A 23,969-nucleotide genomic window follows, 5' to 3' on the forward strand; every position below is an offset into this window, starting at 1 on the left:
ACCTGAGTGTCAATGAGATCTGCTCTTCCAGCTCAAGCACCATGCCTACAGATAGTTCTCCTCCTCCTAAAATCCTAGAGCATTTACTCTTTATGTACACGTTCACAGAATTCTATGAGACAGAGCAATTAGAGAAACATAATATACTGCAGTGCAATGAAGATAAATGAAGAGAGAATAATGGAACTCAAAATCTAAAATAGATCCAAACTGATTTTTTTATTTAGTTTATTATAAATTATTTCAAATCAGTAGAGGAAAGGCTTGATCATTCAGATCAAATAAAGACATCCAGACAACTTAAGAAAATGTATAAAGTACTTCAAGAAAACACAAGAAAATAAGTGAATTCATTTTATATATTGCATAGCTAAAAAAGTTTAAAAGTTTACAAGTGTATTAAATCTATAATAAAAATTTTTTTAAACTTGATTCTACAAACCAATAAAAAAAACCCAAATTAATCAATTCCTGAAAAGGCCATCAAAATACAAAAACTTAACTAAATTTCTATTCTCTAGTTAGTCACTACAACAAAAGTATAACCGCCCCAGAGTTCATAATACAAGTATAAAAAATTATCTTTTACAACAAGAGGAAAAGATTCAAAGCAATCAAAAGATAAGATACTCTAACAAAGCAAACATTGAGTTGCCTAACATGAGAACTCCATTTACAACCTCCTAAAATTAACTTTACAGATTACACTGGAATCTTAAAGCTAAGGTGCAATTTCTCTTTGTATACTGCAACACATATTTATTTCTATGACTCACACCTTACTAACACATCCCTTAAATTATTTCAGCAATACCCATTCTAGAGTAGTGCTACCCCAATCTGAAACAAATCCAACTAAAGCCAGAGATGAGTAATGAAATTCAATTTCTCCATTAGGTATCATGTCACAACACATGAAACTTCTATTCGTTCTCTTTTAACCAGATTCATTGTCTTCCCTTTAATACAAGACTAGATAAATCAGTTTGAAGAGCTTCTCCAAAAAAATGAAACGGATCTGCATAGCTGGTAGCTGCTGAGAGTTATGCCAATCCTTCATATTTTTGCTTATCCATCGAGCCCCAGCAAGTCCATTTTTTCAGGAAAAGACACTGTTCATTTTAAAACATATCTGCAGGAAATAACCTGGTAAAGTTTACTCTGTAAAGAAAGCTAACTTATCATAAGTTAGACTTTACTACCAGAAACTTAATAATACATTTAAATAATTAGTATTTCAAATCAATACATAAAATCAGTTTCTAAAGATGAATATAAATCATCAGAATTGTTCAAAAAATTAACATTAGAACATGAAATTCATACCACTGATGTATCTGTAACACAGTTACACCATATACAGAAGACTTCCTTCCCCTAAAATATAGTCTTAAAATCTACTTCTTCACAAGATCTCCTTGGAAGAGGCCATCTAATTCAACTACCCACCCAGCTGAATGGTCAGCAATTTTATGCTTATTAGGAATAAACACCTCCTATAAGCTCCTTCTATAAAGACATTAGAATATTCTTCCTAGTTTTGATCCACAGTCTTCCTCCTGTAACTTCTCCTTGTGGCCCTCTAACCACCCTAAACCTCATCAACTGTGTCCAACTGCACTACCACAAGGCAATCCTAATAAATGATGCATGGTATTGATTAAATTCATCAACAAACAGAAAACATACTTCAAACCCTATCATCCTTTAGGAAAGTTCTGCTAGGGTGTTAAAGTGACAGTGTTCGTCACTCACTCACATCTGACTCTTGTGATGCCACGGACTATAACCTGCCAGGTTCCCCTGTCCTGGAATTCTCCAGGCAAAAATCCTGGAGTGGGTAGCCATTCCCTTTTCCAGGGGATCTTACCGACCTAGGGATTGAAACCAGGTCTTCTGCACTACAGACAGATTCTTTACCATCTGAGCACCAGGGAAGTTAAAAGGTGTTAAGCTAAAGTGCATCACCTTAGGTCACTCATCAATGAAGGTACTAAAATGATAAAATAATATATTTATTCTTGCCTATTCCCAAAAAAGACATAATACTTAATATCATTTCACAAACTAAAGATGAAATGTAAAGGACAAGACAAGAATGTCAAATACTATTCAAAAAACTCCAATGGAACTATTGGAAAACTTCACTAGCAAACAAGAATGTTTACCTCTTGCCCAAAAACTTCCAAATAAATGTAATATAAAAAGCCCCAAATACATAAGAAAATTTCAGTATAAAATCAGAAAGCCATTTCAAATCAATCAGTAAATCTATGATTTAATAAATAGTATCAGCACAAATGGTAGCCACTTTGGGAAAAACTTAAAGCCCCTAATGAAATTATATATGGATCAAAGTTTTTAAGGTTAAAAAATTAAACCATGAAAAACCAGAAGACAAATGTATTTCTTTTCATGTAAAATAATTTTGTTTGTAAAAGGGTTTTTTTTTTTTCCCTATGTCTCATGTAATACTCAGAGCCATCAAGGGAAAAACTGACCCAGAAAACACTGTAAAGATTTTATGGAAAAAATAAGGGACTAAACTCAAAAAAGACAAAGGTCTAGTAGCCTTAACTTACAAACATCACCAAAAATGTGAGAAAAAGATGAACACAAGACAGAAAGGTTAAAGGACACCTTTACAAGATTCCTAGAGGGGAAAAAGATATCCAACAAATATATATATATATATATATATACACACACACACACACACACACACACACACACACTTTAATGCAACCTCACTCATATTAAAGAAATGCAAATTAAAACAATGTTACCTTTTCCCACTTAAATTGGCAGGGAAGGAACAAGTGGGAATGAGGGATTACCAAACAGGAATGAGGAAACTTTGGAGATGACGCACATGTACACCATCCTGATTGTGGTGATGGTTTCATCAGCATACACGTGTCAAAATTTATCATATTGTACACTTACATACATGCAGCTCATTGTGCATCAACTATACCTCAATAAAACTGTATTTAAAAAATTTGGCATGAACTAGGAAGTATGAAAACCAGTATTCCCACGTAGTGTTAACTTGATTGTATCTAGTGCAATCTCCTAGACAGATATAAGAATAGTGCATACCCTTCAATAGAGAAAACTCCTTCTCTGGTAGCTTACTGTAATCACACAAATACAAAGACACACTAACAAGAGTGTTCACTGTTGGTAAAGCCACTTTAAAATTAGAAAGAACCATATGTCCAACATTAGGGAAATGATTAAATAACCTTACAGCAGAGCTTCACATGTAAAGTGGCAAGACCTTCAAAAATATTGTAAATAAACCAAATACACATAAAAATCAAGTTGCACAAGGCTCAGATGGTAAAGAATCTGCCTACAATGCAGGAGACCCAGGTTTTGATCCCTGGGTGGGGAAGATCCCCTGGAGAAGGAAATGGAAACCCACTCCAGTATTCTTGCCTCGAGAATTCCACAGAGGAGCCTGGCAGGCACAGTCCATGGGGTCACAAAGAGTAGGACACAACTGAGCAACTAACACTACCACTACTACATACAGAGAAAATGCCCTTTCAAGTAACACAGTCATGCTCATACATGCTTAGAGAGCTCCTGAAAGGACACAACAGAAACCATTAACTCTATGGTGACTTCTGGGTACCTGTCTGGTAACTTTTCATCTTAAATCTTTCAGAATGTTTACATTTTTTCCACCGTGTGTATATTATTTTCATAATATAATTCAAGCTTAAACTGAATTCACTGTATTTTAAAATTATAAATTAAACCATGATATTAAAGCTAATTTAAGGACTCCATTTCTTAAATAGGAAGTGAAAACTCTTTCAATTAAACATAACAGAAGTTGCTTTGTTTTGAAATAGACATGTTTTCCGGAAATTAAAGGAAATCCTGGGGGACAGGGAATATGAAACAGGAACTGAAAGTATTAATGGCCACTCAAGACTATCACAGGAAACACTAGGCTATAAGTTGGGGAAGTAGAAATGAGACAGGTACCTAAAACTGGGACTTTTTAAGGGGTCCAAGTCGCAAATGGCAACCCTCTCCAGTATTTTTGCCTGAAAAATTCATGGAGAGAGGAGCCTGGTGGGCTAGATAGTCCACAGAGTCTCAAAGCGTCAAACACAACTGAGTGACTGTATACATTACACACTGCAAGTCAGCAAAGGGTAAACTAAGGAGGAGAAGTGGCCACACTGACACGAGGAAAAGAGAGCTGGCTTCCTTCGCCCACCACCCAACAGTTAAACAAAAAGCGTTCATTAAGACTTTACCAGAGATGGGGCTTCCCTGGTGGTTCAGTGGTCAAGAAGTCGCCTTCTAAAGCAGGGAACACAGGTTCAATCTCTGATGGGGAACATCCCACACCTCACGGGGCAACTAAACCCTCACACCATAACTAGTGAGCCCTCAGGCCACAGCTGGAGAGCCCGCACGCCACAAACTACAGAGCCCACAAACTCCAGAACCTCAGCCCAGCACTCTACAGTCCACATGCCACAACTAGAGAGAAGCCTGAAAGCTGCAACAAAGAGCCCACACAAGGAAACAAAAGACCCATGGGTCACAACAAAGACAACACAGCCAAAACATGTAATTTTTTTTAATTAAAAAAAAAAAAGATTTTATAGGAAAACAGGCAAAATGGTGGAGTAGAAAGACCCTAAACTCACCTACCCTCATGAGCACACCAAATTCAAATTCACAACTACCTGCAGAACAACCATCAATGAAAAGAACTGGCAACTACCCACAAAGGTTTTCTATAACTAAAGACGTAAGGGCTTCTTCCCTGGCGGCTCAGACAGTAAAGAATCTGCTGCCAATGCAAGAGACCCAGGTTTGATCCCTGGGTCAGGAAGATCCCCTGTAAAAAGGAATGGCTACCCACTCCAGTATTCTTTCCTGGAAAATTCCATGGACAGAGGAACCTGGCGGGCTCCGGTCCAAAGGCGTAGAGAAGGAACCACAATGAGACTGGTGGGAGGAGCAGAGTTGTGATATAATCAAATCCCATAATATTCTGGGTGGGCAACCCACAAACTGGAAAATAACTGTATTGCAAAGGTTCTCCCAGAGGAGTTAAGTGTTCTGAGCCCCATGTCAAGGTTCTGGCAGTAGGTAGGCGAGCCATCCAGAGCCCTTGGCTTTGAAGGCCAATAGAGCTTAACTGCAGGAGCCCCCTGGGACTGGAGGAAAATAAAGACTTCATTCTTAAAGGCTGCACACAAAATCTCATGTGCACCAGGATCCAGGGCAAAAGCAAAGTTGACAGGAGCTAGGCTCAGACCCACCTGTCAGTCTTAAAGAGAAGCAGGGGGCAGTTGTAGGGGGAGGTGAGGGGAGAGTATCTAAGAAAAAGAATCAGACTTAAAACCTATGGTAACAGTGCTATAGCTTTATAGAAGCCCTGAGCCTGGAGAGTAAAAAGGGCAAAAATCCAGCCTCACAGCAAATTTAAAATTAAAAATAATCCCTTAATATCAAATATCAAGCCAGTATTCACATCTCCCCAACTGCTGTGTAAATATTTTTTCAGTCATTCTGTATTGAGAGAAATGTTTATTTCTTGTCTCCTTTTATTTGTCATCCCTGTATCTGTTTTATTATTCAGTTTCTCATAATCCGTTGGAGAAGGAAATGGCAACCCACTCCAGTATTCTTGCCTGGAGAATCCCAGGGACAGAGGAGCATGGTGGGGTCACAGAATCGGACACGACTGAAGCGACTTAGCAGCAGTTGTAATCCACAGAATTTGGGGTTGGAAAAATCAGATCGTTTTCTTGTAGAGATTCTCAGTATGAATTTTGTTGATGGAATCCCCACAGTGTTAACAACTTTTTGCTTTGTTTTTGTATTTTCTATTTTCTATAAATTGGTAGTTAAATTTAAAGGCTAGATCAGATTTAGGATTATGACCTCAGTGCAAGACTAAGGCACAGACACCATGGCACATTTCCAAAAGTTCATTTTTTTACTTGGCTGCACCAGGTCTTAGCTGTGGCATGCGGGAACTTCATTCTTTTTGTTAAGCATGTGGGATCTTTAGTTGCAGCAAGAGAACTCTTAGCTGCAGCACATGGGATCTAGTTCCCTGACCAGGGAGAGAACCTGGGTCCCCTGCATTGGGAGCTCAGAATCTCACCCACTGGAACACCAGGGAAGTCCCTCAATGTCTCCATGATATTACCAACTACTGGAGAACTTTGCCTAGACATTATTCATTAGGAGATGCAAAACAGTGATATTCTAAGTCTATGCCTCTTTCTTTCTTAGGCAGAATATATCCACAGGAAAAAACTCTTATGACCTATTTGGCTACCCTGAGATACAATTCATATAAGAAAAGTAGGATAAATGCTTATTTTTCTTTACTTATCAAAATTGTCAAAATAATGAGCTAGCCCAACAGCAACTTTTTTTAATTTTTAGCATTATGAACTCAAAGATTAAACATACAATATTTGACTAGCTTCAATTCCTTACTGTCTTTACTGATGTTCACATTGTCCCCTTTTTTAGTTTTAATTTTTACACTGAAGTGTAACTGAATTACAGTGTTGGGCTGATTACTGCAGTACAGCAAAGTGACTCAATATATACACACGTTCTTTTTCATATTGTTAGATTCCATGTGGGTTATCAAAAGACACTGAAGATAGTTTCCTGCACTATACAATAGGACCTTGTTGTTTATCCATTCCATATATATCAGTTCATATCTTCTAATCCCAAACTCCCAATCAAACCCTCTCCCAGCCCCTCCCCTGTGTGTGTGTGTGTGTGTGTGTGTGTGTGTGTGTGTGTGTGTGTGAGTTAGTTGTGTCTGACTCTTTGTGACCCCATGGACTGTAGCCCTCCAGGCTCCTCTGTCCATGGGATTCTCCAGGCAAGAATACTGGACTCGGTTGTCATTCCCTTCTCCAGGGGATCTTCCCAATCCAGGGATTAAACCTGGGCCTCCCACACTGCAGGCAGATTCTTTACACTCTGAGCCACCAGGGAAGTCCCTCCCCCTTGGCAACCACCCATCTATTCTCTACGTCCCTGATTCTGTTTCTGTTTCATAGATAGGTTCATTTGTGTCATATTTCGGATTCCACATGTAATCATGTTCATCTTGGAAACACTTCTATACACCTGCTTTCTCCTTTTAACTGTTTCAGAACAAACCTAGATTGCAACTAGATGAAGAGTGAGCCAGGTAGAAACAGTTAAATAATAATTTTGAGGTGGGGGATGGAAATGGTCACTGATGGAAAAAAGGTTTAAAAAAAAAAACTCCAGTCAAAATGAACTCAATAAATAAATAAACCAAAACACAGGAAGAAATTTAATAATGTGGAGAGGAAAAAAAATCAATAAAAACATGAATTCACACCAGATGGTATTAGTTTACGTAACAGTCTGACAAAGATTTTTAAATTTGAACATGTTGAAGCTGTCAGAGTGATAAAGGAATCTTTTTACAAAATAGCAAAAAGGTTATAAAACAAAAGAGAGACTAATGAAACAGGCAGGTGTATATGAAAAAGCAATTCCAAATCTAAGAATTGAAAATTTTAAATACTGCCATGTAGGCTCAATAGACAGAATAAACTCTAGACCAGACAGAAGCAGAAGAAAAACATAAACTGCTACCCTAGTATAAGGCATAGAAAAATAAAGAGAAAAAAACTGAAAGAACAATTAAAATACACAGAGGATAAACGAACAGACTCCAACATAGGTCGACCAAAGGAGAAGAAACTTGATAATAATAGGAGTTATTAATATATTTAAAGAGCTCAGAATGTTCCAAAACTGAAGAAAGATCTGATTCCTCAGATTGTATGTATACTCGAAGCTGGATACAGAGAAATAGGTCTACACTCACAGTGCACTACAATAAAGCCATTAAATATCACGCACAAACAGCTGCAGTTTTAAGAAAATAACTAACCATACTACTTCACAACAAATGTCCTTAATAACTTAAGGAAACCACACGCAAACACTGGCATCACTGAAATGTTTACAAATCTTTAACTTCATATGGGGGTTGGGGGAGAGTGAAGACTTCAAAGTTTACTAGATAACCATTCATACCTTAATGTTCTTACATGATATTCACCTATGATTCTAAAAGCAAGGTGTGGACAGCACATAATACTAATAACTCAAAGATTTATTTCAAAAGTATCTACTAAATTCACACATTTTACTACTTAAAAAAACAAACTGAAATGAACAGCAGTGGAATTCTGGAGGAAATACAGCAGAAGCATAAAAGGGAAAAAACAAGAATCAACTCCTGAGAAAGAAATATGAATGGCAACATTAAACTTCCTAAGACAACCTGCAAGAATATCTTTATAACCTTGAGGTAGAAAAGGGTTTCTTAAACAAGACACAAAGTATAAAACACAAATCCTGAGAAACTCTACTAAATTAAAAGGTTTAACTTTTATTAACAAAGATACCATAAGAGAATGAAAAAGACAAACCACAAAGTGAGGAAAGACACTTGCAACCTGAGACACTCGATTCCGAACATAGAGACCTCCTATCAGAGAGGAAAACAGGAAGTCCCTGATATCAGTTCAGTCCAGTCCATTGCGCAGTCGCTTTGCGACCCCATGGACCGCAGCACGCCAGGCCTCCCTGTGCATCACCAACTCCCAGAGTTTACTCAAACTCATGTTCATCGAGTCAGTGATGCCATCCAACCATCTCATCTCTGTCATCCCTTCTCCTCCTGCCTTCAGTCTTTCCCAGCATCGGGGTCTTTTCCAATGAGTCAGCTCTTCGCATGAAGTGGCCAAATACTGCAGTTTCAGCTTCAACCTCAGTCCTTCCAATGAACACCCAGGACTGATTTCCTTTAGGATGGACTGGTTGGATCTCCTTGCAGTCCAAGGGACTCTCAAGAGTCTTCTCCAACAGCACAGTTCAAAAGCATCAATTCTTTGGCGCTCAGCTTTCTTTACAGTCCAACTCTCACATCCATACATGACCACTGGAAAAACCATAGCCTTGACCAGACAGACCTTCGTTGGCAAAGTAATGTCTCTGCATTTTAATGTGCTGTCTAGGTTGGTCCTAACTTTCCTTCCAAAGCGTAAGTGTCTTTTAATTTCATGGCTGCAGTCACCACCTGCAGTGATTTTGGAGCCCCAAAAAATAAAGTCAGCCACTGTTTCCCCACCTGTTTGCCATGAAGTGATGGGACCGGATGCCATGATCTTAGATTTCTGAATGTTGAGCTTTAAGCCAACTTTTTCACTCTCCTCTTTCACTTTCAAGAGGCTCTTTAATTCTTCACTTCTGCCCTAAGGGTGGTGTCATCTGCATAGCTGAGGTTATTGATATTTCTCCCGGCAATCTTGATTCCAGCTTGTGCTTCATCTAGCCCAGTGTTTCTCATGATGTACTCAGCATATAAGTTAGATAAGCAGGGTGACAATATACAGCCTTGACATACTCCTTTTCCTATTTGGAACCAGTCTGTGGTTCCATGTCCAGTTCTAACTGTTGCTTCCTGACCTGCATACAGGTTTCTCTGGAGACAGGTCAGGTGGTCTGGTATTCCCATCTCTTTCAGAATTTTTCACAGTTTATTGTGATCCACACAGTCAAATGCTTTGGCATAGTCAATAAAGCAGAACAGATGTTTTTTGGGAACTCTCTTGCTTTTTCAATGATCCAGCAGATGTTGGCAATTTGATCTGTGGTTCCTCTGCCTTTTCCAAAATCAGCCTGAACATCTGGAATTTCACAGTTCATGTACTGCTGAATCCTGGCTTGGAGAATTTTGAGCATTACTTTACTAGCGTGTGAGATGAGTGCAACTGTGTGGTAGTTTGAGCATTCTTTGGCATTGCCTTTCTTAGGGATTGGAATGAAAACTGACCTTTTCCAGTCCTGGGGCCACTGCTGAGTTTTCCAAATTTGCTGGCATATTGAGTGCAGCACTTTCACAGCATCATCTTTTAGGATTTGAAATAGCTCAACTGGAATTCCATCACCTCCACTAGCTTTGTTCGCAGTGATGCTTCCTAGGCCCACTAGACATTCACATTCCAGGATGTCTGGCTCTAGGTGAGTGATCACAGCATTGTGATTATCTGGGTCGTGAAGATTTTTTTTGTACAATTCTTCTGTGTATTCTTATCACATCTTCTTAATATCTTCTGCTTCTGTTAGGTCCATATCATTTCCATGCTTTATTGTGCCCATCTTTGCATGAAATGTTCCCCTGGTATCTCTGATTTTCTTAAAGAGATGTCTAGTCATTCCCATTCTATTGTTTTCCTCTATTTCTTTGCACTGATCACTAAGGAAGGCTTTCTTATCTCTCCTTGCTATTCTTTGGAACTCTGCATTCAAATGGGTGTTATCTTTCCTTTTCTCCTTTGCTTTTCGCTTCTCTTCTTTTCACAGCTATTTGTAAGGCCTCCTCAGACAGCCATTTTGCTTTTTGGCATTTTTCTTGGGGATGGTCTTGATCTCTGTCTCCTGTCCATTGTCACAATCCTCCGTCCATAGTTCTTCAGGAACTCTATCAGATCTAGTCCCTTAAATCTATTTCTCACTTCTACTGTATAATTGTAAGGGACTCGATTTAGGTCATACCTGAATGGTCTAGTGGTTTTCCCTACTTTCTTCAATTTCAGTCTGAATTTGGCAAAAAGGAGTTCATGATCTGAGCCACAGTCAGCTCCCGGTCTTGTTTTTCCTGACTGTATAGACCTAGTGGGCAGGAATCTGCCTGCCAATGCAGGGGACAAAGGTTCAATCCCTGGCCCGAGGAGATCCACATGCCACAGAGCAACTAAGCCTGTGCACCTCAACTACTGAGCCCTTGCTCTAGAGCACATGAGCCACAACTATCAGGCCCCGTGCACCTAGAGCCCTGTGCACTGCAACAAGAGAAACCACCACAAGGAGAAGATAACGCACCTCAACCAAGAGCAGGCCCTGCCCACCACAACTAGAGAAAGCCCATGCACAGCAACGAAGACCCAGCACAACCAAAAATAAATTATTTTTTAAAAAATAAAGGAAAAAACCCAACGGTCATTTCTGAGAAAAGGAAACAAAAATGGCCAGCAAATTTCAGAAAATACATCTCCACTCTATAAGCAAAAATGCAAAACCCACAAGATGTCAATTCATGCCCAACCGGCTGTCTGACTTCATTATTTACCATCATTAGGTCTGGTAGACCCTTAAACAACATGGGGGTGAAATGTGAGGGTCTGATTCACAGATTTTCTTCAATAGTGACTACCTCAGTACTACACAATAGATGCCAAACCACAGTTGAGAGGAACAGGGGATATGGAGGGCCAATTATAAATTATAGGATGAATTTTGACTGCACAGAGGGTCAGCATCCCTAACCCCCCAAGATGTTCAAGGGTCAACTATATAGGCAAGAATGTGGAGAATAAACTGGTACTACAATTATACTGGAAGACAACTCAGCACTACCTAAAGCTGAAAATGAACCTCTCCTACAATTCAGCAGTTCTGCTCCAAGCGAGATATAAGGTCCGAAACATTCATTCAAACTGCTAATCTCAACACGTTAGTAGGTAACAAAAATCAACTTATTAGGTCTTGATTAGCAATCATACTTTTAAATGAAATGAACTAGCAACACATAGGGTTTTTCCCCCAAGAAACTTAGTTATATATGTATATATCTGATAATGTATTGAGTCTCATAATGTGAAAGTTATTTGTTATTGTAAGTAAAAACAAAAAAATTTTTTAAAACCACCTAGAGACAGTACAGATGCAAGTGCACCCACAGAGCCATACAAGGTATTCATAACAGCATTGCTTATAACAGTAAAGAGGACTGGAAACTACCCAAATACCCATCAACAGATAATAAATTAGAAAATACACATACAATGAAATTCCACGTAGAAGTGAAAGTGAATGAATCAAAGTTATATATAACATGGAAGAAAAATATTAGGACAATAAAGTTGAGGGGGAAAAGGAAGTTGCAAATAAACTCATACAGAAGAATCCCATTTATAGTGTTTAGAAAGAAAAAAAAATACAAAAAAAGGATTATACACCACAGTAACTGAAACTATACCCAGAAATGAAAATACCAAATTGTTATGAGAAACATGATAAATTCACTTCACAGAAATCATGTTCAGCCACCTGAGACATCCAGGTTATGAAAACTATGTAAAATAATTATAGAACACATTTCAAATAAACATGATTTCCCAATAAAGTAAACAAGTACAGTCCAGAAGCACATAAATCCAACCTGTGTGTGGATTTTTTAAATTTAAGGAAACAAGTGTTCAACACCACATCATTGAGAACACTGGGGAGCTTTCATTGTAGCTTGTTCAAATTTATTTCAAAGATAAATAGATCTAGACATATGCAATCACTAAATAATTTATGTACATATTTCACTTAGAAAACTTACTGATCAATAAGATTAACTGGTACTAAGCAGAGAAGTATTTTTGCTGAAATTCGTTTTTAAATTTTATTTTCCAGCCCACTCCCAAGAGTCAACCTGAAACCCTTATTCTTGAGGTCTCACTTTACATGGCATTCCATGTAAATCAACTAATCATGCTAATGGAGAAGGAGGATGGCACAAATGACAAGGAAAGCAGAAGGCTCAATGAGTCCCAATCATTCTCAAACATCAGACAACAGATTCATTCATTTTCAATGAATGAAGCACGCCACCAAAAGCTGGTGCTCTGGGACAATCTAGAGGGATAGGGTGGGGAGGGAGGTTGAATGGGGAGTTCAGGATCGGGGGGGAACACATGTTTACCTACGGCCAATTCATGTTGATGTATGGCAAAAAACCATCACGGTACTGTAAAGTATTTATCCTCTAATCAAAATAAATTAATTTTTTTAATTAAATCTGGCGAGCAGTACCTAAGTACCAGAAACATAGTTCGCAGTGGTGAACAAGACAAAGTTTCTGCCTCATAAAGTTTATATTCTTACAGGTGAAGCAGATATCAAACAAATAAATAAATAAGCATATATTATCAGTTCAGTTCAGTTCAGTCACTCAGTCATGTCCGACTCTTTGCAACCCCATGGACTGCAGCACACCAGGCTTCCCTGTCCATCACCTACTCCCAGAGTTTACTCAAACTCATGTCCATCGAGTCAGTGATGCCATCCAACCATCTCCTCCTCTATCGTCCCCTTCTCCTCCTGCCTTCAATCCTTCCCAGCATCAGGGTCTTTTCAAATGAGTCAGTTCTTCGAATCAGGTGGCCAAAGTATTGGAGTTTCAGCTTCAGCATCTGTCCTTCCAATGAATATTCAGGACTGATCTCCTTTAGGATAGACTGGTTGGATCTCCTTGCAGTCCAAGGGACTCTCAAGAGTCTTCTCCAACACCACAGTTCAAAAGCATCAATTCTTTGGCGCTCAGCTTTCTTTACAGTCCAACTCTCACATCCACACATGACTACTGGAAAAACCATAGCTTTGACTAGATGGACTTTCATTGGCAAAGTAATGTCTCTGCTTTTTAATATGCTGTCTAGGTTGGTCACAGCTTTATGACATTAGGTAATAACTGATAATGCAATGAAGAAAAATATAAAGCTCAGACAAAGACATGCATTTTGGTGATCAGGGTTGGCCTTTCTGAAATAACCACTGAGCAATGCCTACAAGATCACATGGCAGTAACTCATAATGCACATACATAGGAATTAAGACTGAAAAAACTTCTTATAAATTAAAAAGATCATAGTCTACGTACTGCTTTCTATATAAAATATTTCATAGCATTTGGTTTTAAGTAGCTTTTACTATTTTCTCTCCTTGGAAAACTTTAGGTCCTCAAATTTAAGTCACTAGCTTTCAGAGTTAATCCTCTAGCTCCAGGGGAAAGAAATCTTTATAACCTTAATGCAACTTTATAATACCTAACAACAGACAACTGCACATGGACAGTGTTTCTTTTCTTTCCAGAAAACATTCTTATAAAACAGCTCAATGGATGAGAATGGGCTCTAGAGTCAGAATATCTAGTTCAAATTCAGGTTCCTCCTTTTCTTTGCTCTGTGTCTTTGGACAAATTACTTAACCTGCCTCCACTGTTTCCATCAAATACCATCTATCTCATAAGGCTGTGGAGAGGAATCAATATGATGCTATACATAAAGTATTTACAAAGTCTTAAATAGCAAATAAGCACTCTATTATTAGCTATCACTTATGTAGCAACTACTAAGATAAAATAAGCAAGGCAAATGAGTCTCAGGCAGGTAAATCTACACATACAGTAAGTGGTTTTAAGAAGCAAAGCCAAATTCAAACCCAAGTTCTTCAGACTCCCTAGCACCCACACTTTATCCACTTACACCACACATTACACAATTAAAGAACTGAGCAATAAGAAACTTGCATAGAAGATTAGAATTAATAAGGTCTAAGACCTGCAGGTCTCCTAGTTATTACTGACTTTCAGACCAGACTGTTTCCTTGGCAACTTAAGTGATTCATATATAAGAATAAATAATAACCATCACACATTTTCCAGTGAGAATGTAGCACATCATCAAGTCTCTTGATAGACAATGTAATTACTAAAAATCATATAAGTTCTGATAACTAATTGCAGATGTCACTGAGAATCAAAATAAAAGAGATGTGGATAAATGACATTCTCCACTAGTAATGGTAGGCAGCTAGGATCCTGTGAAAACTACTCAATATAGAAGCTATCTTAAAGGACCTCTCACTGGATTAAATGACATTTGTCCCCCTGTGTAGACACAGGGGATAGTGTCTACAGAAAGCTAAATGCTCTGGCTAACAACTTACTCACTTATATATTTTATTTCTACAAATCGATTAAATGACAGAATAAACATCAAGCTTTCATTTCTACAAAACTAAGTCAAATCCTTTGGAAGCCTTTAATAAGGACTGGAAAAACCTAGAATAATTTGTAAGTTTGAAAGTTTCATTTTACTTTTTTAAAAAAGAAACAATACTAGAAATCATAGACAATGCTCTTAGGATATGATGTATAGAAAAAAGAACAGGAGACCTCTACTCAAAGACAAGAGACTGATCCAAATAAAATGAGATGCAAATAAAAGTAACTGCTTCAAGTTAAAACCAAGTGCACAGATACCTTGAGTTCTTGCTTTAACCAACTTTTTAAATGACCTAACCAATGATCCTAATCACATGGGACAGGTAAGACGGTCTCCACCACACTCCAACATCCCTTCCTCCATCAAGGTGTTCCTAAAGGTTGCCAGCCATTTTTCTTGTGCTCTCTGTCTGCACATAGGAAAGGAGCAAACTGAAAACCACGTGTCCAAAAATGAGATATGCATCACAGTAAAAAAAAAAAAAAAAAACCCTGCAGGAGATAAAGATTTTAATTCACTTGTAATAAACAAATCTTTAAAAAAAATCTTCATTGAGATTATGTTATGTACCAAGCACTGCCCTAAACCCTTGGTGTTGTTCAGTTGCTAAGTTGTGCCTGACTCTTTTGCAACCCCATAGACTGCAGCTCGCCAGGCTCCTCTGTCCATGGGATTTCCCAGGCAAGAATAGTGGAGTGGGTTGTGATTTCCTTCTCCAGGGGATCTTCCCGAATCAGGGATTGAACCCATTTCTCCTACATTGGCAGGCAGATTCTTTACCACTGAGCAACAAAGAAAACAGACAAAAAGCCCTGTCCTCATAGAGGTTACATTATAGTATGTCTGGGAGCAGAGAAAAGAGACAATAAGCAAAATCAACAAGTAAATTTTATAGCTTGCTGGAAGGTGACAACTGCTATGGAAAACAGAACAGGATACAGGGATCACAAGTAGGGAAGTGCAGCTTTAAATAGGAAAGCAGACTTCTGAAAAACATTTCAAGAGCAGATATGAAGGAGACAAGTGAATGGGTCACAGAGATAGCTCACAGAAAAAGTGATTCAAGGAGGGGAAACAACCAGCATAAAGTCCCTAAGACAGTCAGTGGGACTGGAGCCAAAAAAGCAGGAGGCAGAGCAGTCGCTAACTTGGGAAAGGTAAGGGGAGACGGGGAGAGTAGGAGGATTCTGTAAGACCTTGTAGATCATAAGGACTTGGGATTTTATGATGCACATGGGAAGTCACTGCAGGATTTTTGAAGAGAGAAGAGGTATGATCTGGTTGCTCTGCTGAAAAAGACTGCAGACAGGCAAGACAGAAGCAGAGAAACCTACTAGGAGCTTAACTGCAGAAATCTAGAAAAGAGAGAAGACTGGTTTAGACTAGCCTAGTGAGCAAAGGAGGTGGTAAGAAGTGACTTGATTCTGGATATATTTTCAAGATAAGACTGAGCCAAGAATACCAAGTATGAATAAGTCAGGGATGATTCCATTTTTCTTTTCACTTGAATGTTGGACAGAGCTGCCATCTAGTAAGACAGATTAGACAGACTATACCTTAGGCAGGTTTAAAGAGGAACATGCAATTTTAGTTTGAGTTTACTACTTCACATCCAAAAGGAAATTCAGAATAGGTTTTACAGAACACAGGAGTTAAGTCTGAGCTGGAGATATAAAAATGGAAGCCATCAGCATATAGGTATTTAAAGCCATGACATTGGATGAGATCACCAGAGGAATATAGAAAGTAAAGTGAACCAAGAGTTGAGCACTTCAAGAGTGAGGACGAATCATGAAGACTAAATAAGCAGAGTAATTAGTAAGAAGAGAATCCCTAAAAGCAATACCCTGGAAGAAGGGAAGTATAAACAATTCATTTTGTGGTAAGTCCCATGTAGTATACAAATCACTTTGCTGAAACTTGACATTAGGTTAAAGTTCTTAACTGTAGTAAAGTGATAGGTAAAATACTAAAATCATAACTTTTTTAAAAGTGAACTCTTCTTACACATTTCCTAGAAATAACAGGTTTTCTATTGGAGTCATTACTGAAATTATTCTTAGTACTATAAGTATGGGCTTTCCAGGTGGCTCAGTGGTAAAGAATTTGCCCACCAAGCAGGAGACACCGGTTCGATCTCTGGGTCAGGAAGATCCCCTGGAGAAGGAAATGGCAACCCACTCCACTATTCTTGCCTGGAAAATCCCATGGACAGAGGAATCTAGCAGGCTGCAGTCCATGAGGTTGCAAAAGAGTCAGACAAGATTTGATACAACTTATTGACTAAATAACAAAAAGTATACTATTTTACCTATTTTACCTTTTTAAGATAAATCCAATTAAAACCCTATACCACTTTAAGAATTAATTAATTTTAAGAGCCTAAATGGCTTACGCTGCAATCTATCTCAAAGGCTGAGGGGGGGGGAAAAAAATTTAAAACACCAATTCAACAGCCTGGCATGCAAACAGTTATAAACTGCCATTACTCTTCTCTTTCAAGAGCTCAGATGCAGACGGTTAAGTTACATCAAACTCCTTAGTCATGATACTAACGATTTTCCCTCTTTATGCTTAATTTTCTGTTTATAGGGGAAAAAAGCTTCTATTCTTATCTAAACCAATGTTTTACCTGTGCTTTGTACATAAACTACATTTTTTTTTAAGATTAGAACACCCAAAGTCATGTTCACAAATACTCAAAGAGGAAACAATAAAATTCAACTTTATTTATGCATGTTGTTGTCCAGTCGCTAAGTCGCATCCCACTCTTTGAGACCACATGGACTGCAGCACGCCAGGCTTCCCTGTCCTTCACTAACCTCAGGTCCTTCATAAATGTCATATTGATTACCATTTAATATCTAATTATTAGAATGTTTGCCCTACTAAAAGCAGATTAAGGCCTATAAACTCTGAGGAGGCTTGGAGTGAGAGAATCAAGAAAACATCTGCATCAAGCAGAAGAGACTGTGATATTAAAGGATACAGAAAAAACTAAAGCGGAAACAAAATGGTAAATTAATGGCTTTTCATAATGTTGACCCTGATCCCATAACAGTTACACAATGCTCAATATTCTTTATAATTTTAAAGTGCTTAACATTTTTAAGAAAAAGTTTCATCAGGCTTTGTTATATTTTAAGTTTCAGTATGAATCTCAGAAAGGTAAACAGAATGCCTCACTCTTTAAGTGCACCTGATAGAGACAGTTACACTGCTCAAACCTGCAAAATTAGAAGAGACATTTCTAATTCAGTGTTGGAGGCAGGGGGAAAGGGATGAATTAATGAATTTTCCTTAGAATCTACAAACAATAAACCCAGTTATTTCTTGTTATAGCCTTGAAGAACAGCAGGTGGGGGATCGGAGACTGGGGGTGCTTCTCAGCTAACACATTAAATATGGAAGTATTTATAGCAAGGCATGTCTACTCAAAGCAGATCAACTCAAGAGTACTCTGGTGTTATTCTTGGGACAATCATACCAGTCTCAGCAGCAACTAGTTCAGCCAAGCTGGAGACAGTGATACCATTCGCTTGCTAGGTGAGGTAGTGAAAAGAACCACCTAATTAACCAAGAATTCAAACTTCAAGAGAAGTCCTACACAATTTAGGGTGTTTAGTTCATTCACCTCAAGATGTTTATCTTTAGCAGAAAACGGTTGTCTAAATTTCTCAAGGGTTTCCACAAAGCATCTCAAAACACCCCACAACTCTGAACAGTTCACTTCAATTGCAGCTTTTTAAGCAGTGCTTATTAAGATACCCGCTAAGGAATCCTCTCCTGGAATAGGCCCAACCATGAACTTAAGAGTCCTCCTTCCTCCCAAAAGGAACAGCTAGTATTAAACAACCCGTTCCTGAATCTACACAGGGTGCAGCTTAGCCGAGGTTAGGATGCCGCTCCCCGCGCCTGGGGCTGCCGGTCTCCGGTACACACATGCTCCTTCACCACCGACGCGCGGGGCAGCACTGCCCACGTCTGATTACCGTACGACTTCTCTTGGCTGCAGGTTTGGTTTTCTGCCGAGGTCCCCGAAGCCAAAAATCTCCTTGTTGGATAACCGAAGAGGGGAGGGAGAATCCGTAAGGAAGACACACCCCTCAGGGAGAGGAAGGATAACTTCCCCCTTCTCCAGGGCGGTCCCCAGATTTTTCCAAACTCTCCCCTCACGCCGCTTTCCCATCCTCAACCGCCCCACTCCGGGGCCCGGGGACAAGCACTGGGCGGCGGGAGGGGGGCTGAGCACGGACGAGCGCTGCTTCCCCAAGCACCCCGAGAGCGGCGAGGGCTGAAATTCCAGCATGGCGTAAGCGTGGCCCAGGGCCGCCGCTGGGGACACGCTCCCTCCGTCCACCGGCCGAGGAGGCGGTAATCCGCCTTCCCTCCCGGGGGCCCTCACGCCTGGCTAAAAATAGGCTCCTCGGTCACCCCAGAGCCCTCTCCCGCCGACCTCGCCCTCGGGAGACGTCCCCGGAGGAGGCGCCGCGGCGGAACCGGGGTCGGGCCGGGGCGGCCCGGTGAGGCCGAGAGGCCCCTCGGAGCCCGCCCGCCACGGCAGCCGGGCCCAAGCTGGAGCCCGGGGGCGGCGACGACCCTGCGCCCGAGGCCTACGGCGGGGCTGCGGCGGGTGGTGTCGGGACCCCGCGGCCGCGCCCCCCGCTCGGCGCGGCCCTCCCGTCGGCCCGGCACCCCGCGGCCGGCGCAGCCCTCCCCCCTCCGCGGTCCCCGCGGTCGGAGCCCGGGCCCGGCGCGGCCTGCTCTCCCTTACCCTGTGCGGCCGGGAAAGGAGACCGGGAACACGCGGCGGCGCCGGCACTACAGCCCGGGCCGCCCGCTCCGAGTCGCCGCCGCCGCAGTTGCTCAGGTGCCGTCGCGCCGCCCGGCAGGAAACGGGCGGCTTCGGGGCGGGGCGGCCCCGGCACGTCCCGGCGTCTGGGCCCCGGCGGTGCCCGGAGACCGGCCCCTTAAAGGCACAGGCGTCGCCGCCTCGGCCCCCGCGCGCTCTCCCGCGCGCCCGGGTAAGTCCCAGCGTCCGGCGGGCTCGGGATTCCAGGGCTTTTCTCCAGAGATAACGTCCCGCAGCCAGGTGGAGGGTGGGCGCTCGAGGCACAGCGGAATTCTCTTCGTGCAGGAACCCCCCACCCCCCGCGTCCTTCCCCCAAAGCTGGTTTCGTCTTGCAAGGCCCTCCTACCGAAGCACCACCTGGCCCCCCAGACTGGAATTTCTTTTTTTTTTTTTTAACCTTAAGCAAATGGTACTCTATTTCACCCAGCCCGTCCCAGATTCCTCCTCGGAAACCACTGGAAAACGAAATCTTCCGTCCCTCTGTCTCCAGAGTTTCTCTCTGAATTCGTCGGGCAACCCTGGCGTCAAAGAGAGAGAAAATTTTTTAAACCGACCTAAATAAATTGTGTGCAAATACTATAAAGCTGTTGTGTCTGCCAGCCGGTGGCCATTCATTAAGCCCGGGTAAATAACTGGAAGCTGTAACGGAAAGGAGAGGCTGGCCAGAATTCCTGCTTATTAGTTTGCTCTTTGCTAAAAGAATGACAGCGATCTTTCTGGTCCACTGGTGAATGAGATGTGTTTATTATTTACTGCTTATCAATTTCTCGCAGAATGCCAGGCATTGTCCAGAACGTACACAAAACACGACAAACTCTCCTCAAATGTTATGAGCGCTCAAAATAATTCAAAAGCTTTTAGAGAGTGGATAGGGATACAAAAAATTAAGACTCATCACTAACACCTCCCCCTCCATACTGACAAAGGAGAACGAGCAATTTTTAAGTAATGAACATCAGAACGGTTCCTATACCGACAGGGTTTCCTTTATATTGACTGGCTAAAAAGGTACTGTACCTCTAATTATTTTTTTGTCAGAGGTTTCTAAAGACCCTCCAAAGTACAAACGAAAACTGAACAGTATGTGGTAGCCTGAGCTGTTGAGAATTCTGCTAGTCTTCAGCCGCTGTGTTCTCCAGTGATGCATTCTGTCTTATTTTAACTCCGGAAGCGCCTCCTCTTTTTTCTTTCTCAGTAGGGTTACTCAGCACCTCGGCGGTTCCAAGGTCCTCAAAGCAGTCTGTCTCTAAGCCTCGGGCTGTCTCCTGAGCCTGTGATAAAGGATCCAGCTTCACTGAGGAGAGGAGCCATTAGTCTCTTACTACAAAGGGAGGGGAAAATATATCATTTCTGTAAAAGGAGTTTAAGGACTCTTGATTAGCCTACCAATCACCGTCTAATTTCCTCTGATTGGTACTAAAGCAGGTTTTAGGTTAGAATTTTTAAATTCTATAATTTTTATGATTGCTGTAAAACCCCAGGGTCATTTTAGAGGCAGTAGTTTTTAGGTACACTTGTACATAAGAAAAAAAACGAGCTTAGAGACATGTTTAAGGCAAATATGCCACTTTTTATATACAGGGATCACTTATTTTTGTGTTCTGCAGTTTGAAACAAAGAAGTGTAAATGTATCAACTATTCCAACTTCTCCGAGTTTTTGAATTTTGACTTTTTAAGAGGGAAGTGACTGGGTGCTTTATTCCTTCTTATAAGCTTCATATTTATCCACATCAAATCAAAAAGATTTATTAGAAATGTTATGCATGATAAACCCTGTTAGGAATTAAGACCTACCCTCTAAGTTTTGAAATATAATTAACTATAATTGAACATATAATTAACCTTGGTTGCTGCTTACTACCCTCAGTGTTACTGAAACAGCAACTAACTTGCTAAAAAGGATTAACACTCCCAGTATCTGAGCTATATCTAGCTGTGACAACTTAGAAAATAAATTTTATTGAAAATGATAAAGTGTAACACTGTTAACTAAAGAGTATTCCCCCACCTCTATTTAACAAAGTGCAATTTATTGGAGAGTGCCTTCCAATTTTTAACATGTAATAATTCTTTTTTCTAATTTTGGAAAAGCTTTAAAGATGCACAGTACATATCTCTCTAGTAGACAGGGAGAAAGCAGGCTATTCCTGTTTTGGCTAGGGAAGACTTCCCAGAAGTGGTGAGTTATATAGAGATTTGAGTAGTACATGAGTAACAGATTACATCTCCCCAACTTCACCAGTGAAGGGATGGCAGAGAAGAAACTATAACAGAAGCATTTCACAGAACTAAAAGTAAAAACAAGATTCCAGGTCCACCTTTTCCACCCAAACAATGGAGTGGGGCCGTTCATACAGACAGCTACAACTGCAGATCTAGAAATAACCAGGTATTCTAACAAAGTATCTGGCACTTCACTGCTTATCAGAGATCTGCACTGTTCATGTTCACATAAAATCTCTTCAAGCATATGGCATTCAAATTATCTCGTAACAGACTAAAGGTGACTGTGAATCATTTGCCACTCTGCATGGAGAGGTAGATTGTCCCTCCTTTTGATTCTGAGGGGGCTCTGTGACTGACCTGACCAACAGGGTATGCCAGAAGTAACACTGTGTCAATTTCTGGGCCCAGACTGTAAGGCAGTTTCACTTGCTGTCTCTTGGAAGCATTGATCTTAAAGCCCTAGGCTGCCATGTGAGAAGTCCAGCTACCTCTTTGCGGAGACCATGTGGCAAGGCCTTGAGACTACAGGGGGAGGAAGAGAGGACCAGCTGGGCACAGCCTTCCAACTGCCTCCACCAAGGTGCCAAACATATGAAAGTAGACTTGTAGAAACCCCAGACCATCCATGCCACGAGCTAAATACCACAAAGTGATCCCAGTCAGTACTTTATGGAGCAGAAAAACTACCCAGCCAAGCCCTGCTTGAATTTCTGACTGTATTTAATTTTTTATGACTTTTGGATAGTTTGTTATACAATAATAGTTAAGCAACACATCTTTCTTCCATTCCTAAATAGCTGCAAGAAATCTTATAGTCTTATTCAAGCAGAAGGGAGTTTCCACTGTGCCTGTCCAATCCTGAGACATAACTGGGGCCTTTGCAGAGAAACTTGGGCAGGATTGATTAGGGAGGTAAAGCTACTTTTGTAGCATGCGTGTGTGCTCAGCCACTCGGTGGTGTCCAGACTCTGCCACCCCATGGACTCACCAGGCTCCTCTGCCCGTGGGATTCTGTAGCCAAGAATACTGGAGTGGGTTGCCATTTTCTTCTCCAGTGGATCTTCCCGACCCAGGGATCAAACGTGTGTCTCCTTCATCTCCTGCACTGGCAAGCAGATTCCTTATTGCTGAGCCGCTAGCTCAGTTAATTAGTATTAGTTGTTCAGTAAGCCCTAAATTTTAAAATGTGGTCAACATGAAGGCAACTTAGTCACACAAAGGGGAAAAAAAAGTTGCTCTCTTTCACCACTGCTGTCTGTACAAGCTTCACCCCAAGCAGCTAAGTTGCAGGGAAGAACCTCAGCCCGAGGAATCAGGTAAGAGAACATGGTTATTTCAGCATAACCGTCACCACTCCTGCCCAAATAATTCTTAAGAGCATGACCTGGTGAGGGCAGATTAGTAGCAACAAATCAAACCAGGTCAGCAATATTTGCAACATGCACAGCCTCATGTCAGGTGTTTGAATATAAAACATGCATTCAAAAATATGTGTCCCACAGAATAGTGCCTGCTTTTTAAACCACGCTTCTATTTGCTTGCCTGTATTCAGCTCCTCTTGACAACTCTGAGATCCCAGTCAGTCCGTGCCCAGTGTTTCTCCCCCCTGTACTATGACAGCCCTATAATTAACCTTTCCCAGGCTTTGTTCCATTTGTTTCTGACCACATCTCCAATTTACCAATTTCCTTTGATCCAGGTCACCAATTTTTAAAAGCTACCTTTTGTTACTTCTATACATTGCTTTGGAAATGATATATTTGTGAGAATGAGTAAACAGACTGCAAGCTCCATTATGAATCGTTAGTCTGTGAAGGCTGTAGAATAATTCCTCTGGATGCCAACTCTCATGACACAGACTTCTGGATGTCAGCCCTCTGGGCCTCCTTGGGGACCTTAGTCCATCAGCAGTGCTCTTTCTGTCTGAATCTTCAACCTTTCCCTCTCCATCAGTCATGAGTGTATTCAGGAATCTCTCCACTTAAATGAG

At 40.7% G+C, this 23,969-nt stretch overlaps 1 protein-coding gene across 5 annotated transcripts in view; it reads right to left on the reverse strand.

Moving 5' to 3' along the window:
- Positions 1–19,804, reverse strand: part of KTN1 (kinectin 1) — a 111,834-nt gene extending 92,030 nt beyond the window's left edge. For 4 of the 5 annotated variants that reach the window (XM_043919283.1, XM_043919282.1, XM_043919281.1 and 1 more), the window contains exon 1: positions 19,675–19,802. The gene's annotated coding sequence lies outside the window, so the exon portion shown is untranslated. Of the gene's footprint in view, positions 1–19,674 lie in introns of all 5 variants that reach the window. The other variant, XM_043919280.1, reaches the window with a different exon arrangement.
- Positions 19,805–23,969: the final 4,165 nt, after the last annotated feature.

The sequence above is a fragment of the Cervus elaphus genome, chromosome 12, assembly GCF_910594005.1.
Source record: "Cervus elaphus chromosome 12, mCerEla1.1, whole genome shotgun sequence".
Taxonomy (NCBI): domain Eukaryota; kingdom Metazoa; phylum Chordata; class Mammalia; order Artiodactyla; family Cervidae; genus Cervus; species Cervus elaphus.